Below are 18429 nucleotides of genomic sequence, written 5' to 3'. Positions count from 1 at the left end.
ATATGTTACTTGGCCTTTTTCTCTTACTGCCTTTAGTATTCTTTCTTTGTTTAGAACATTTGGTGTTTTGATTATTATGTGACGGGAAGTATTTCTGTTCTGGTCCAGTCTGTTTGGAGTTCTGTAGGCTTCTTGTATATTCATGGGCATCTCTCTCTTTAGGTTAGGGAAGTTTTCTTCCATAATTTTATTGAAGATATTTGCTGGCCCTTTAAGTTGTAAATCTTCACTCTCATTTATGCCTATAATCCTTAGGTTTGGTCTTCTCATTGTGTCCTGGATTTCCTGGATATTTTGGGTTACAAGCTTTTTGCACTTTGCATTTTCTTTAACTGTTGAGTCCATGGTTTCTATGGAATCTTCAGCATCTGAGATTCTTTCTTCTATCTCTTGTATTCTGTTGTTGATATTTGCATCTCTGTCCCCTGATTTCTTCCCAAGGCTTTCTATCTCCAAAGTTGTCTCCCTTTGAGTTTTCTTAGTTGTTTCTACTTCTGATTTTAGATCCTGGATGGTTTTGCTTAGCTCCTTCCCTTGCATGTTTGTGTTTTCCTGTAATTCTTTAAGAGATTTTTGTGTTTCCTCTTTCATGAGCTCAGCCTGTTGACCAAAGTTCTCCTGTATTTCTTTAAGAGATTTTTGTGTTTCGTCTTTCATGACCTCAGCCTGTTGAGCAAAGTTCTCCTGTATTTCTTTAAGTGTTTTTTGCATTTCCTCCTTGTTGGCTTTTGTATTCTCCTGGATTTCTTTCAATGATTTTTGTGTTTCCCTTGCAAGGGCTTCTAACTTTTGATCCATTTTCTCCTCAATGACCTTCATGTGTTCCTGTACCAGCATCATGACCAGTGATTTTAAATCCAAATCTTGTTTTACTGGTGTGATGGGGTATCCAGGACTTGCTGGTAGAGGAGAATTTGGTTCAGATGTTGCCATATTGCCTTGATTTCTGTTAGTGACGTTTCTGCGTTTGCCTTTTGCCATCTAGCTCTCACTGGTGTTACTTGGTCTTGTCAGTGCTGGACTCACCAGTGCAAGCTGCCCCTTCCCCGTTGGCCTCTGGTGCACAGCTTACACTCTGCACTGCCTATAGACAGGGTGCTGTTTTCCAGGCTGTTCAGATCCCAAAGCAGGCACCTGAAGGCTCCCGCTGGGGCCCGCAGGATTTATCGGAGCACACCGACTTTTCCCAGCTGGCCGCCCGGAAGCCCCCACTAGCCTCTTGAGGGACCTGGAGATGTGGCGGCCACCCAGGCTGATCTGAAGCGGAGAGATTTGAGCTGGGGGCTTCTGCCTGAGGCCTTGCCCCAGATTGTGTCTGTGGACCAGGTGGAACCCGTGTGCACCCCCAGGGAGCTCCGAAGGTGAATGTTGCTGTGACCTCCCCTGTGCTCCGCTCACTCCGCTGGGCAGCCGATTTCCCCAACCGGGCTGGCGCACACTAGGTTAGCCTTGTCGCCTGGGCCCTGAGTCCAGGCAAACGCCTGGGAGGCCAAGGTCCGAGCAAAGTTCCCCTAGGGCTATGTCTGTTATTTGGGTCCGCCAGGTGACCCGGATGGCGGGCGTGCGCGTCCGCGCTCCGCGAAAGCACCGGGAGAGTCTGTTGTGCTAATAACCTCCTGGGCTGGTTGACACACAGATGGCCCACCAAGCCGCCCAGTTCTTGGGGTCAGTCCTGTGCCTTTTGGGGCCTAGACCCCTGTTTTGTTAGCCTCAGGCTACGCTTGTTAGCAGTCTCTGCCCTCCCGAGCACTCTGGCTCCTGTAGGCAAAATGGCGGCGCGTGCACCGGCCGGGGCAAAAAAAAAAAAAACTCCTGGCTGGGTTGGCGCCCCGATGGCCACTCGAACAGCCCAGGGCCTGGGTGCAGGCCAACGCCCGTCTGGCTCAGACCCCTGCGGTGTTGGGCCTAGGATTATGTTTGTGTACCTCAGTCTGACCGATCTCTGGAGCCCGGGATCAAGATGGCGGTGAGTCTCTCCTGACTGGCGGGCAGCCGAGTTCTGAAGTGGCTTCCGTGCAGCGAAAGGCTCCGCAGAACCGCAGTTGCTTGCCGCCCGGCTGGTCAGCGAAGGTCAGTGGTCGTGGGCGCAGGGCCTAACTGGACCCTGTGTCGCCTTGGTTCCACTGCTGATGGCCCTTCAGCTGGAGCAGCCACTGCTACCGCCGCCGCCGCCGCCCCAGGGCTAGGATTCTATTTAGCGCTTCAGTACTTAATTTTATGAGCCTTATTCAATCAATAGTTATTTGAAGTAGTAGAAACAAGAATTTAGATAATATCTACATGATTGTCTAGTAGTCAGTGAGAGGTTTTCCAAGTTTTGTGAAAAAGTTTAATTGTATTTATTTCTGTATTTATGTGTTTACACATGCAGATATATGTATGCATGTCTGTATGTGTATTTATGTATGCATGCATCTGTGTATGTGTGGATATGTACCATGGAGTGTATGTAGAGGTCAAAGGGCACTGTTTGAGCCAGTTTTCTCTTTCTACTGTGTTTCCAGATTAAAATCAGGTAATCAGGCTTAGTGCAAGCACCTTTAGCCCCTGAGTACCTTCACCGGCCCAAATTATTTTCTTATGTTGAGCAAAATTTACATGTTACACTCATTAAATATAAAAACATTTATGTAATTTTCAATATTTTTCCCTGGAAATATAGCTTTGAATGATTTCTTTTTTAAAAAATTGATTACATCACATATGCACTTATGTAAATCAATTTGCCTATGAAATTTGATATCTTACAATTTATGTAAAGTAAAAACAAGTTTCTTTCAGTAAGTAGTTATAAACCTAAGTTAAATATTAATAGGTTTGAAATTTTTAAATTAAATTTTATTTTAAATTTCTATTTATTCACTGAAAACATAGATTTATATATTTTATGTGTAAAGTAAATATATGCAAAAAGCATAGGTTATATGCCAACACATATAGGAAATATTGAAATTTCTTTCTGGAGGTGAATGTTACAAAAGTAATGTCTTTAAAAGACTCCTTAGCATTGAGAAAAATGGTACATGTTGTGAAACACAGTGATGAAGGAGTCAGTATTTTCTCAGCATTAATTCTTATTTCAATTGAATATATATGTAATATGTGTGAAACAGTATATAGATCCTTGATATGGACTTTATCAACAAGATGAAAGAAGCCTGTTTATGACACATAAATTTTACTGCTAAAATTTATACATGGAAGTAATTTTGATTTACAACATACCACAGTTCCAGATATTAAAAACTAGAATTTTACTTGAGAGTTGGATGCTTTGGATTAAAGATTGATGTAACCTAGGATTGCTTAGGTCACCAGAAGCATCGTATGACCATGTTATTTACCTTTGGGTCAGCACCTGAGTGCTGCGTACAGCTTCAGCACCAAGTACAAAGGCCCCTGTAGAGATGCACAGCCTTCAGAAAGCTCATCTCCTCCACCTCATCCCACCACAGGGAGAGGGTGGAAAGTGTATGGTTTGGCTGGGCAATAAAACATTTCTGATGGTCATTAAACTGCTGATAACTCCCACTGAAGGAAAGGCTATCCAGGGACAGTCTGAAACAGCACATCCTGACAGTGTGACATTGCCAAGAATGCTCGAAGATATTTGGAGCTTCTTTGGTCTGAGCCTGTGGAGAATTTCAAACAATCCTCAAATAAGAAAGCTTTATTTATTTATTTATTTATTTATTTATCAGTCATTCCATTCGTTTACATCTCAAATGATATCCCACTTCCCAGTTACCACTCCACCAACCCCCCCATCCCACATCTGCCACTCTCTCCTCTCCCCTTTACCCAAGGGTATGAGGGTGCTCCCCCACTCTCCCAACCATCCTCTCCCACCCCACTGCTCCAACATCCCCCTATGCTGGGGCATCAAACGTCCAGGACCAGGGACCTCCCCTCCCATTGCTGTGAGGCAAGACTATCCTCGGCTACATATGTATCTGGAGCTGTGGATCCCTCTAAGTACACTCTTAGGTTAGTGATCTAGTCTCTGGGAACACTGACTAGGTGGTCAGGCCAGCCTAAGTTTTCCTTCCAATGGGGTTGCAATCCCCCTCTGTTCCTTCAGTCCTTCTGCCAGCTCCCCAACCAGGGTCCCTGAGCTCAGTCTGATGGTTGGCTCCAAGCATCCACATCTGCTTTGGTCAGTTAATGGCTGGCCCTCCCAAGGAACTGCTACACCAGAAAGCATTAATTTTATAAGTGATGCTTTTTTATTTGTCTGTTGGTTCGTTGGTATAGGAGTTAAAGATAGAGTCTCATGCACACAAGGAAAAAGTTCTACCACTGAGCCCTGGTTTATCCCTAGCCCTGCCCTCCCTTTATTTTTTTTAATTGTCTTATTTAGAGATATTGTCTCCCTACGTTACCCAGACTGGCCTTGAGCTCATTCTATAGCCTAGTCATGCTTTAGATTTTAAATTTATAATTTTCTTGCTTAATCCTCAGTAGTTCTGATTAGAATAGAGAAGTTTGGGCTGGAGAGGTGACTGAAGGATCAAGAGGGCTTCCTTCCCTTTCAGAGGGCCTGAGCTCAGTTCCCAGTACCCCTATCAGCGCAGTACATCTAACCAGGCCTGTAACTCCAGATCCAGGGGTTCCGATGGATTTCCTGGCCTCTGCTGGCATCCTCACACAAGCAACATACACTCAACACAGGCAAGTAAGAAAATAAATACATATATAAACAAATGCTAAAAATAAAAGTAGAATGGGAAAGCTAATAGCATATACATTTATATTAAGCAATTCTATGTATTAAACATCTATAAACATAACTAGAAATTCCTAAAGTTAAGTTTGAAAACAAACAAACAAAACCCTGTTCTGTAAGACTGGGCTATTTTTTTTTAAATATCTCTTGGAAAATCTTTGTGAGAGCAATCATTCAGAGGTGTCACCTGTGCACTCAATTCTATAACAGAAACACTGGGTTTATTTATTTATTTGAAACCACTGTTTCTGGTTTGTGAAAGCTTTAAATTTAATGAAAAAGTTACTATACACACAAATCTGAAACTGTTCACAAACTAAAATAAGTGAGAATGGAATGCAAATGGGATGTGTAAGTGTTGGATGGAATTCACAGTGATGAAATAATCAGCTCGCGAGGTTAATAAAAGACAACTTCCCAGAAACTGAGTATAGAGCAGGATTTTCAGTGAAGAGAACAGTGTAAATTGAAACAGAATGCTAAACATGAGTGTGTGTGTGTGTGTGTGTGTGTGTGTGTTTGAGTGCACATGTGTTTAAACATAAACAAAAGAATACAGTCACATGAGCAGTAAAAAATTTTCTCTGAGTACATAGGAAATCATGGAAAGAAATGAAAAGGGCAGAGTGGAGCTGTTCCCTGTGTAAATTATCTAGCAGGAAAAAGCAGGACTTAAGGGGGATTGTTATAAGATGTCTTCTAGTTACAAAGTTACCTGTAAGGAAGAAAGAAAGAGATATTGATTATTTTTATTGTATACCTTTGCAGTTGTGATGGAACCAAAGCCTCCTGCTCCAGCCTCTACAGACCCCTTTTGACATGTAGCAGTCATGTGTTTCGATGTGATAATTACAACAGTTACAACTCTTTGATTCCAAATAACAAGAGTAACTCTACCTCAAACAAGAAATTTATTGGGAAAACATGAGGGCTCCTGAGATCTGAAGGACTCAGAGCATGGGGAGCAGAGCTCTGGGCAGGAGTCAAGGCCAGGGACTAAGTAAGATGGCTACTGGAGAAGTAATCATTCCAGGAGGCAATTCTGCACCAAGTGGAAGCCAGGCTTGACTTGTCCTTGTGTAACTTGAGTGAGGTCTAAAATCCCAGGACCTAGAATGCACTGGCCAAGCTTAGCTACCAGACGTCTAAACAGACCAGACCATAAGCATTTCCTTCCACCTCCTCTTAGCCCTCCTTTTCTTTGTTTTGGTCTGTTTTGTTTGAGACAGGGTTTCTCTATGTAGCCCTGGGTATCCTGGAATTCACTCTGTAGACCATGCTGGCCCCCTAACTCAGAGATCCTAGAGATCTCTCTGCCTCTCTGCCTCTCTGCCTCTCTGCCACTGCCTCTACCTTTGCCTCTCTGCCTCTGCCTCTGCCTCTGCCTCTGCCTCTGCCTCTGCCTCTGCCTCTGCCTCTGCCTCTGCCTCTGCCTCTCTGCCTCTGCCTCTCTGCCTCTGCCTCCTGAGTGCCAGGGTTAAAGGTGCCTGTCACCAATGCCCAGGTAGTATTTTGCACCTTTATTTTGGTAATGAACATGAAGTATCTGGATTTGTTACCCAGGCAATGAGTCCAAAAAAGAAACTAAAGAAAAACAAGGGGCTGCTAGCAAGGACACTTATCCTGCTGGGTATTGATAAAGGTCTATTCTGATACCTTTGGTCTCTTAGAATTGGACAAGAGCGGTTTATCTAGGGAGTCTGTAGTGTTGAAACAGAAGCAGCATTTGTGTATTCAAACTCTTGCTGGATTTGTGAAGTCACTTCTAAAAATTGCCCTAGGTAAAATAGTTCTCCAAGGAAAATAGAGCACCCTTTAAAGTTAGGGGTGGAACCTGCATAGTCCTAATTAAGTCTCATTCCAATGGTAATGAAGCTGCTGGGGCCTCACAGCCTAGAGTCCTCACCTGGTGGGATGCCATCCTGAACTCCCGCAGCATCTACTAAACAGCAACTCAGCTTGATTTGTGACAGCTGTTCCCCTCTTCTGTCTAGAACAAGCAGGACTTAGAGTGGTTCTGCAGTATCTTCAGTTTCTAATCTGTTTCTAATCTGTTTCCTTCAAGTAGCCAACTCTCTCAATGTTACACAATATCCTATAACCGAAGGATAGGCAAGAAAGTGATAAATAACCAGTTGGATATCATATTTGGAAGCTAGTTTTGCAATTACATACACTGTCATTTTTTGATACCTTTTAAATATTCTTATCAGAATTTTAGACAGTGTACCTATTCTGCTTCAGAGTAGAAAAAAGTGTAATCTTGTTTGATACTGAAAACATTCATAATTATAGGTTAAGACTCATACAATGGACCAGATATTCAAATATCTTAGGAATTTACCTGGTAAACTCCTAATCGCCAAATAGATGGTTAGTAGAGCCAGGGCATTGGGTGGTCAGGAGATCAGCAGAGTTCCCATGCGACACCCTCTGGGAGTGACCTCACTACCATATGGACACAGAAAGAGTAGACCGTGAACCAGAAAGAAGGCTTCTCCAGACAGCAAAGTTACCAGCCCCCTGATGTTAGATTTCTCAGTCTCTTGAACTGTGAGAAATAACTTTGGTTGATTATGAGTGCATTGCTTCTGCATTTTAATAATCTTTATAATCTATTGTAAAACTCTGGCTATATAGACATAGATATGTGGATAGATAGAAAACATAATATTTACATTTTATAGACACATGAGAAATAAAAGCACCTCTGTCATCCATTACTACAAATTTTATGCAACAGATAAACATAAAATTAAATGACTTAAAATGAGAAACACTAATTTACTGCTCTTGAGTCTATGTGTTGTCTGGACTGTTCTGGCTTACTGGTGTTTCTGTTGGTCTAGATTCTGCTCTGTGTTTGAGAACTGCTTGCCTGTTGAATGGTTTGAGACAGTTTGGGGCAGGACCCTCTGTTGTTACTTATGGGCTCCTTTACCCTCCAGCAGTGGAGTCTTGTCCCTACAGCAGTGTCAGAGTTTCTCTGAATATCTGGTTTTGAAACTGCCAATATCAGTGGTACCACACTCTAGGAACAGAAGTAGAGAAAGAAATGCCATCTTTTATAGCACTTAAATTTCTTTATCAAAGCAAAGGACAGACAGAGGGCTACAAATAAATGGTACCACTTAAAATAAACAGCTCATCGCACACATGCACAAAAAAAATGTACATGCTTAAGACTCTGAGATAATTTCTTCATGTAGTTGGTATTTAAGAAAAATGAATATGGCTGTTTGAATACATATGGTCCCCGTAGACTCATGTGTTTGAAAAGCTGGTCATAGGGAATAGCCTATTAAGAGGTGTGGCCTTGTTGGAGAAAGTGTTACTGTGGAAGCAGGTTTTGAAGTTATATATGCTCAAGTGATGCCCAGTCACAGTCTCCTGGGCTGCCTGTAGATCTAGATGTAGACCTCTCAGCTCTTTTTTTCAGCACCATGTCTGCCTGGACGCTGTCATGCTTCCCACCATGATGGTAATGGACTGAACCTCTAAAACTATAAGCCAGCCTCAACTGAGTGTTTTCCTTTACTGGAGTTATCACAGTCAGGGTGTCTCTAAATAAATCCCTAAGACAATGGGTTCTCAATCATTTGTGGGCATCAGTTTTTTTTCTAGAAATAATATTCATGAACAGTCTATAGACAGTATAGCTTAAGTTCCATGGTTAGATGGAAATCTCGTACAAAACAGAACAAATGAAGATAACTTAGCCTTAAACTTATTATGGATGGAGTTTGAACAAACTGACTTAGGAGTTTACATAAACTTGTTCCTAATATTTTTCTGTAAATAATTTGCCAACGAAATAGCACTATGAATGTCATTAAGAAGCTTCACTATTGTTTCTGAAACTTAGCAGTATAAATATTTTATTGAGCAGTCAAATAATCTGCTAATGGACACAATAACTGTTAATTGACATTGAATGCTAAAGATCCCCAGCTAATCTAAGCTTTAGACTTGCCAATATTAGTGATTAAAAATTGGATCCATGAAACTCATTTGTTGTGATGTCACATTAAAGGAAAATTTAATATTGTTATGTTATAGTTGGCTAGATGCAATTAATATGTTGATGATAAAGTGAGTTAGAAATGACTGATGGCAAGTTTTTAATTACAAATGTGAAAAAATTCTCTACTGTCCTTAAACTTTACGAGGAATTTTCCATTCTAGCAATAAGAGGATAGTTATCAGTCTTTGAAGAATAATCGGTAAGTGTGAATTAAGTGAAAATTTAATTTACTAGATCATCCAAAGTTCACTAAGATAGTTATATAACAATTTTGGTTCCCTAGAATCTTGGGGGCGGGGGGAAGAAAGCAAATACTGTTTCATAATAACAAGTATTGTTTTCATAATTTAAAAAGGCATGCTGCTTTTGGTTTGTGGTCAATTTCGTTGACCCAGACAGTTATGTCTCCCTGTCTTCAACTACAGCCCTCGTTCCATTCGATATAAAGCATCTTTTGACTTTCACCTATTATAGCTTATAACTTACATTAAGTTGTATTCTTACATAAGTGCTTAGGGATAAGTATTTTACTTTTCCCATTGGGAAAAAAGAAAATCAGCAAAATGAACAAGGTTTCTAACCTTTGAAGGGCTCTAGATAATATAAATCTGACTCATTTTACAGACTCAGTCTCTGGCCCAATGACTGGATAATTTAGCTATATCCTGTTTGGACTTAGTTGCTGCTAAGTCAATAAAGAGGCACTAAGGCAGAGACAAGAGGCAAGGAATACCAGTATGGCTGATGAATTTTTAAAAATCAGCTCAGTCATGTGTGTGACACCTATGAATGGATGATTCTTAGATATTTATAATCGCCACTTGCTTGTTTCAGTGTTATAGTGTATAAACAGTATTAAATGGCATAGCTTCAAAAATTCTCATTGTATTCCTGGTTGTAGAAATACCACTTGTAGGATGTATTGAGCATCCTTTCATTTGAATGTGCAACTTTAGGGTGTAGTCTTTGTCTGTTTAAGCCGGAAGACTAGCTCCTCCCACAGCACCCATAGAACTTTTTCTAACCCAGCCATTCAGTGGGTTGTGACTGGGTGGCATTTCAATAGACACATGCATGTAGAAATTGTTCATCTTGTCACTTTCAATGTCCCTTTAAAAAAAATCAGAGCTTGGTTATGTTTCAGATTTGGACTGTAAGTCTCCTGCCCTTGTCCATGACTTTAATGGTGGTGTCATTGCCTCCATATGATCTTCTTTCATCCATAAAACCAACATGATGTTCTCAAGTTCCCCTTTCCCTTAGTGAAATAATTCCACTTAAATTTCTTCCCAGATCTGTCAGTAATGGTCTCTAAGTTTTGTGTTTGCTTGCTAGTTTATTTTAAATATAACATTACTGTGGTGGCCAGCCTACCTTCAAACTAGGGATACCTCCTGGCTCAGCTTCCTGACTGAGTTTCCACACATTGGCTAGTATGTTTGATGTCTTTTTAGTTTTATTTTTAAAGTATTTTCCTCATGAGTAGCTACTGCTCCATTCTAGGAAGGTGAGATGGAATTAAGCCTTGACTGTCGCTCATCCTGTATGTGGTCATCTCAGGGTTTTCTGAAATGTGTTTGGCAAGTGAAAAGGCAAATAAATAATGTTGTTTTGTACAAATGGTAGCAAATAGAAATTTGAAATCATTGTCATCAGAGAATATATTTTATTTATTATTAGAGAAATTATTAGGAAAGTGTTAGGAAAACTTTTTGTGAAGACCAGTTTTAGTAAGGTGTCTGCAAAGACAGTATAGAGAACAGGAACAACAAATGTTTTCATCATAAACGTTAACGTAATGTGAAGGCCTCTATGCACACTTCACATATCTGCCTGCAGCTAAATTACTTTCTATGCTGTAGATAAATGAAACCTACCCAGGGACTATCAAGGAGTACGATACCAGCTGATGAAAATTGTGTATGGGTGTAGGGATCCAAAGCCACGATTAATTTACATTTGATTTTAATTGATGACACTCTGATAGATCAGAGAAACTTTAATTAAGAAATAAAAGTGTAGGCAGATTAGAATATTGGTAATTGGAAATAGAGGAGGCTTAACTAATGAAGTGTGGCTTTATTAAATGTTTTGTTCATTTTCTAGAAAATGCTTATGTAGGACTTATTAACAGTTATCTTGGAACCGATATTTGGGGGATTTAGGATCCTTTCTTAGAAACATGTACTGAGATAGAAATAATGACAGTGACTGCAAAGCCCCAGATTGCTCTTAATGCTGCTCAGGGTTGCTAAGCTGCAGTGTGGATTAGAAGCTGTCAGAGTTCACTCTTTAGTGGCTTTGGTTCAAGCCTACATTTAATAAATGGCTCTGCGTCCTATGCTTTCTGTGTCACATCTCTCACCTCTGCTCAGCATCTCACTTGAAGCTACTTTACTTCTCTGTCTGTCTTTTCTACAACTGTCTAAAATAAGTCTCAAAAGACACAGATCGTAATTTACAGCATTACCTTTGCCATGGTGGGTTACTCTCCTTTATAATTGTAGCCTACACAAAAACCTGCTTGATAGTTCTGTATAATCAGAATAATCATACCTTGTATTTATGTGGTCTTTCTCTTGTGACCTCAAAGCACTTTTATAGTCACTCTTGCCAGTCGTCACAGAATTCCTAGTATAAGGCTGATGGCTGAAGAAAGAGAAGCTTAAGTGTAACCAGGTTAAATGGCTCATTTTAGGTAAAGTCTAATGAGTGACACCTATGGGAAAGAAGACAGGCCTCCTGAGCCTGCACCACTTCTCCATCTTCTGAGTCACTTTGCCTCCAGATTTTTTACTGGTGACATAGGTTTCCATCATTGTCATGCTGTTAATTACATAATATCATTTTATTAGAAGATTAGCTAAGGGGAAGAGATATATCCTGAGCATTTAGAAATATGTTTAGTGCAATGTAAAGGCAAGAGTGTGGTGTTTTAAGGTGACAACATGTCAATTTGTTTTACTGGATTGTGGTTTTTGAATCAGCTTTGAGAGGTTGTGGGATTCTAGGGGTTCATGCTTTTACCAACCTTGTAGTTTTGAAATATGCATATATATTGAAGTGCCTAGTTTGCAAATATTCAATAGAGTAAAACATGCTGTATTGGTCAGTTACCAAACTATCCTCAGTAAAGTGTCCTCTAATTAGCAAATGCCTCTTTTTAGTCAACTGTTAAATTTTATAATAAGGTCACATGTATATATTCTTATTAAAATATAGATGAAATTATTACTTAGACTCAGTGCCTTTTTTATTGTGATGAATGTTCCCTGCCCCTTTTTATATGAAAATATGATACATGGTCTCCTGTGTGGCTATCTCCTTCTTTTGAAGCAATGAATTCTGGCTGTGGTAGTATGTGTGTGTGTGTGTGTCTGTCTGTCTGTCTGTCTGTCTGTCTGTCTATATTAAGTCTACTTCACAGAAGGCAAAATACTTGAAGGGTATATCCATCAAAGTTTTCCCATGATATTTGGTTCCAATATATATTTATAACTCATTGATTTAATAATAGAAGAGGCTGATTTAATTGTTCTGACCACAGATTTATTGACAATGAAGTATAACTTGGTGACCAGTAGATCTTATTATTTTTGCCCTCTTGCCCTCATTTAGGAAGACTCATTTGTTTTGTGTTGCTTAATTATAACCTGATATTATGTCCTTGGTCCTTTCATCCATCGCCGCTGCCTCCCCCTTCTGTCCACAGTCACTGTTTTATATTCCTTTTCAGTCACAGTTTCTTTTCCTGTCAGATCACCTGATCCTTTGTGTTAGTTTTCTAAGTGTGGATTGCAGGCTTAATATTGTCCTTTCCTTATACTTAAGGTTTTGGTTGTTGTTCTGACTATCAGTGGTGCTGGATGGGACTGATGTGGCTGCAGTAGAAATCAGCTTTTCCTTCTCTTCGGCCACATCGTTCAAGGCACAGAATCCACAGTGAGCTGACGACTTCAGTGGAGCCTCTAACGTCTTTATTTCAAAACATCAGGACAACTTTAGTGGTTTTGGCCATTCTGAATTATAAACGGAAAATCATATCTGATTGGAAGTTTATTCTGAGTTTTTTTAATTTGTTTCATTAATGTAGCAATTAAAGTATTTCCTATTATTAAGGATACATTTTGTACACTAGATTTTGTGGATGTCTTAAGTGCTAGTAAATAAGTACAGAGTAGAATGTTGTTGAATTGAGACTTGTGTAGGACACTATTTAATCACCTTGTTTCCCAGGGGTTCTGGCTGATACCTTTTTAGCTGGCCATCCTGGAGTTCTGGGACACACAGCTGTCCTCTATGGCTGACACATTGTTTCCTGGAGTGCCTCTGAGCTCTCTTGCCCACTATCTCTGATGGGCCTCTTGCAATGTGTTCACTGGACACACTGGTAGTTTCTCTGCCTGTCACTCTCAACAGTATCTGAAGATGTACTCTTCTGTACTTTTCTTCATCCCTAGTTTGTAAACAATGCATTACTCCTGGAGTGATAGGCCTCAACCATTACAGATCACCTGCAAAATACCAGGGTGTTACTTTCTTCTCATCCCCCACCCTGATGCTAGTATTTTATTCAGATAGCAGTCTCATTACACATGGTCCAAGAACATTTAAATAAAAACACAAACAAAAACCAAATGTTTAAGATTGGTCTTCAACATCATAGCCAACAATGCCATCTTTGCCTATGATCTCCCTAATAAAAAACTATATCCACACTCAGTGGCCCCCCAAACCACTCACTATATCTTCCTTAATTGTAAACTGTTTGAAGCTACCAGTTTTAGCACTTTGGATTATTTTTTTCATGCAGGGGTTTGGGGAACCAGCTCAGTCTTGGCATAGTGGTAAAATGTTTCCAATTGGGGCTTCTAGTAAGTCATGCAGTGGTCACCAGCTCTGGGATCTTATCCACGATGCTACAGATGAAAGTGGCCAAGATCTAAGGTGAGAGGACACCAGGCTACTTTCATTATCCTTGGGCTTTGAAGTGTGTATTCTGCACCCCACCATGGCTCCCTTATCATTTAAAAAATACTGCAGTTACTAGGAACTAGGATGGTAAACATTGTCCTTCTTTTCTAAGATCTAAGTATTCAAATTTAGGTCCTAATACAAATAGATAATAAAGCCTGGGTCTTCTTTGTAATTATACAATACCACTTTATGAGTCTTCCCCCTTGATGGATACTTAGGGAAGCAAAGTGTTCACAATGCAGGATTTGGGCCAAAATTTTAAGGAATACAAAGGAATTATGCCTAGTGACTGGGAATGTGTCTGTTTTTTTTGTCCAGATTGTTTAAACTTTAAAAAATGAAAGTAGAAATAATTGATTGAATGGGCAGGAAGCCTATGAATGTCACTTTTCTACAAAACTGTCATTCACTCAATGGTTCTCCATCGCACTTGGAAATTACAGAACCCATAAGCGTTCCTCTGGCCTGTTGTGGGCTCAGAAGGTCTGGCCTCTGCTTACTCCCATCATGCAATGCTCATTTGACAAAGATCTTAGGCAAACTTGTGAAGAAAAAGTGAACTTACTGCTGGTGCACATGAACTCTATAGATTTGGATGGTTTGTCATGCACAGGACATTAGATCTGATCCTAGCTCCAGAAAGATTCCATGTCCACATGATGGATAGCCTGAAATTTATGCAAAAGATCATTAATGCCAATGCTCATTAGGAAAATTAATATTATTCCACATGAATGTTTCTAAATGCTCTGCTTGTTTCTGTCACCATTGCAGACTTTCTCTTTATTTCTTACTTGTTCCCCAAGTTAACTAGACCTTATTCTGATACAAGATTTAAACATGTAAGTTCTATAATATACTAAGTTTTCAAACAAATTTGATTCCCCACATGGAGAATTTGTTTAAGTATCATATTTTTTTGGATCCCTCAGGTAAGATGTGTTCATTGCCTGATATTTTCCTCCAAGTACAAATGTAAGTTTTTAAAGGCATGATATTCTGTTTACAAGAAGAAACAGAGTTGTTATTCAGAGACATTGCTGTAGACTAGATAGCTGGGGGACAAGTGGTGGAATTTAGCATGCTGTTTGGCAGTATTTATATTCAAGTCTCTGCTTAAAAATTTAGGAAATAGCAGGGCAATCAAGATTACACTCCAAAAACTATTCTAGTACCAAACAACTTAGTGGTATTTAAATCATTTCAGAATTTGAAATAATCTATTGCAACAGGATTTCATCCATTTTGGTCATTGGATAAGATACTAAGATGGGATTCAGAAAGTTCTGTGTAACTTAACAGCTCGTGTATAAGCACTGAGTAATGTATTCTTTATGGTGTCTTTAAAAGGCAAGGAAGAGTATAATCCCAGCGTTATTCACATGTAAGATTTAAGTGAAATTTTATAACTAGAATCTAGTAGCTTATTGACAATAATAAAGCACTTCTTCAGGGAAGCCCTGCCATTCATCGGAAATTTACAAAACATGAAAGTAACTTGCTACTTTTTGCAATGCCATTATTTCGTAACCAACATGCTTTTCTTGGGCTGCTAGGGTCCCAGATGCCCATCAACTGCCGTTACAACCCTGGTTTTCCAATATTCCTGATATGATTGTAATATGCTATTTTACCTCAGAAACAAGGAGAAACTGATGTGTCAACCAGTTTTTTCAGAGCTCAAAAAGGCAAGCATTGCGTTTACACAGAGCCTGTGGAAACCATTCACAGGAGGGGCGGGCCAACCAGCCACTGTGGAGAGCTTAGTGGACTCTGTGGGCATTTTAATTCACAGCATGGCATTCTCAGAAGGCAATAAGGGAAGATTGATGCTTCAAAGAACAGTTTGGGGTGTTCAGTGCCTCTTGCAGGTTAATCACCAGGCCAGCTGTAGGACAAAGAGCTCTGCCTCCTCTCTCAGACGTGTTACTTCATGTTCCTGTAAAATACAGTCCCAGTTTCCTTTCTAGAGAATGTAATAGTGTTGTGATCTGAGAGTTATGCAGGACAGTTGGAGAGTAGTGACAGTTTTCTGGGGTGCACTAGAGTCTCTAACCTGTAATGGTGACAGATGACAATGAAGTGATAGCAGAATGTAGGTTGTTACATTATTTTAATTAAGTAACTTGAGAGTTGGTTTTCTTTTTCATATTGTGTTGTTTAGTCTGGAAGTTTAGAGAATTGATTCCATGGTTCATATTCATGAATATCATTACAGTGATAGTCATTAGAGGCTACTCTGAGTTATGGAAAAATACTAACAGCAATGCTAGATGTGGCATCACTTGAGAGTTTTGAGAACAGCTAATGTTTGAAGATTAAGTGGGTAGAACCCCTTCATGACCTAAAGGTGTAGAAATCTGTCAGTAGGCCTAAGCTTCTGAGCACTGTCAGGAGGCACATAGACACAACAGTCCCCTAGCACAACACCAAGTTTTCAGGAAGGTTCCCAGCTGCATTCAGGGTGTATAACTCAATTATACTGGGATGCTCGGTAGGTAACAGAGCCTCAAGCAATCAACCTCAAGGAATGTGTAACAGAGAAAAGTAACCTCATGGTGAAAAAAATATAGAACAGCTTTAAAAACACACGACACCAAATTAATCACCTCAAATAGTTGATTGAGTAGCAAATGTTTAATGTCACACATTGTATTCAGTTAAGGGGAGAATTGAAAACTAACTTCTTAGTCATTGATAAGCCTTAGGATTCTTATGTTTTATTTCTAGAATTTTGTCTTTGATCTGGAAGTCTATATGGCATAATCTAGAGTGCATAGTAGGTAAATTAAAATCCATCCAGAGTTGAAAACGTAAGGAAGAGTAATGGTTAATATTCTAATTCAAGGAAAAAACACACATACACACTCTTATAACTTTGTTTCTACCAATAACAATAGATTAAATATTGTAATGCTTTAATTTATTAGGATAATAATTAGTGCCCAGAGAAATTAATTACCAGCATGATTATTAGCATAGAAGAGTTAATGCTCACATGGTTGGTGAGGTTTTATTTTGTTTGCGCCACTTAGACTTTCTAGAAGGACAAGATTTATTACAGCTGCACCTTTCCTAAGGAAATCAGGCTTTCTAAATGGGCAAATTAAAGCTCATTTTAAACCGCTAAAGGTAATATTGGAGTCCTTTGTGCTTCAGGGCTTCCAACGTGGGTCTTTTAACCTTTGATTCCATTTAAAGGGAATTTTCTGGAAAGATTTATTCCCCCCCCCCCCCGCCCCCTCCCCAAGTCAGTGGCATTTTAGACTCAGTAAATGATAAGCAGGGCGGTGGAGAGTGTGGAAGATGTGTGCTCTTTAAGAACTAAATTCCATTGCTTACCTTAGAGTCCCCTTTATCCAAACGTCCTGCATCTATATATCTTTAAAACCCGCACTCTGGGGGATGTTCTAAATGCCAAATCTAACACTGGACTGTCTGTGAACAGGAGTCCAGAACTTTAATGATTGTCTCTTGATCATTGTTTAGTTCTCATTCAATTAATACTCCATTGTTTTGTTTTTTGTTTTTTTCTTGCTAACTTTAGGTACTGTCCAAATACGCAAGGAAAAACACAGTGTAGTTAATCAGTAATTATTCCTTTGCACAGTTGAACTATGCCAGATTTTTAACATGCAGCTCAGTCTTTAACAAGGAAAGTGGTTGGAAGGCATGCATTGGAAGCCAGCTGCTGAAGTAGGCAATGGAGATGAAAATGGCTTTCTCTTGTGTTTGCTTATGCTGACTATCTCTGGAAATGCAACTTTTACTTTTTCTGTTTTTGTTGTAACGCTGCATTAAGATGTCAGGCTAAGGTATCTTTTTTCTTTTCTTTCTCTTTCTCTGTTTTGATATTTCATTTGAGAACCAATATTTCAAATATGTAGTGATTTAGTACGAATTCCTTAGTTCCAGTCAGACAAATAAACCTACCAGATTCTGTGTGCTGATTTATTGATAGTCCTCTGAGGGATCACAGGCCTTTTTCTGAACATCTGAATCATTTCTGAATTCAGAATTTTACTGACATTCTTCCCAAGAGAGCAACGGGATAGGAGGAAAACCTTCTTCACTCTCCACAGACTTGGATGTCTTACCAACACTTTAACTTTTTCTTCTAAAGGTCAGAATTTTAGGAAATAAAAATAAAAAAGAAGACAAGAATGAAGGGCAGGCTAGTCACTGATGACTTATGGGAAATAATCCTGTGACCCACAGTGATGAGATTCAAAACTGGTAGAAAAGGTTCAGCCTTCAGAGAAAAATCCTTCCCTTATTCTCAGGGAGTGACTTTTGAGTTTCTGCTAATCCAAGTCTGAATCTTTTACTTTCAAAGAAAACATTTTTTATAAATCTTCCTCCTTTAGAATTCCCTTTGGCATTATAAAAATATGTTTTAGAGATTTCTATAGATCTGTTTTTCTCTGCTTTTCTCAAACCCAAACATTTCTTCAAAATGAAGGTCAATGGAAGACCCCATCTATCAATACTTACTTCTTCCGTCCTTGGACAAGAAGCTTGTAGATGCAATGGCTGTTTCAGGACTATGCTCTCAAACCTGGTGCCATGTGTGCTAAGGTGTGAGTTGTGTCTCTTAGTTGGAGTTTCTATGACCATGGCAACACTTTTAAAGGAAAAGATTTATCTGGGGCTGGCTTGCAGAGTCAGAAATTTAGTCAATTATCATCATGGTGGAAAACAT

General features: G+C 39.5%; 1 protein-coding gene and 1 pseudogene across 3 annotated transcripts in view; one reads left to right on the top strand and one right to left on the bottom strand.

Annotated features, from left to right (window-relative positions):
* Pard3b (par-3 family cell polarity regulator beta) overlaps positions 1 to 18429 on the top strand; it is a 1018635-nt gene that overhangs the window by 356475 nt on the left and 643731 nt on the right. The window lies entirely within an intron of this gene.
* On the bottom strand, positions 13392 to 18344 carry LOC127692734 (ATP synthase subunit g, mitochondrial-like; annotated as a pseudogene).

The sequence above is a fragment of the Apodemus sylvaticus genome, chromosome 9, assembly GCF_947179515.1.
Source record: "Apodemus sylvaticus chromosome 9, mApoSyl1.1, whole genome shotgun sequence".
In the NCBI taxonomy this organism is placed as follows: domain Eukaryota; kingdom Metazoa; phylum Chordata; class Mammalia; order Rodentia; family Muridae; genus Apodemus; species Apodemus sylvaticus.
Note: the sequence above shows the minus strand (reverse complement) of the source record. Positions and strands in the feature narration are given on the sequence as shown.